We start from the raw sequence: 240 nt of genomic DNA on the forward strand, positions 1-240 counted from the left end.
ATAAAGATAATGCGTCGGGCACTTCGTGCCCAGAGGCCTCCCACTGCTGCAGGAGAGGTCGCACCAAGGCGGGGCAAAGCGGCTTCGCGCGGGAGGCTCCTCGCATGCGCCGTGACGTGCTGCTTCGAGAATGTGTTATCCTAGGAAGGGCCAGGGCCTGCACTCCTGGGCTTAGATGCTGTGCCGGGATCTGACGTCCTAGGCTTCGGGACGCTTTCTTCGTTACTCCGGGGTCCGCAC

The sequence above is a fragment of the Penaeus monodon genome, chromosome 15 (genome assembly GCF_015228065.2).
Source record: "Penaeus monodon isolate SGIC_2016 chromosome 15, NSTDA_Pmon_1, whole genome shotgun sequence".
NCBI lineage: Eukaryota > Metazoa > Arthropoda > Malacostraca > Decapoda > Penaeidae > Penaeus > Penaeus monodon.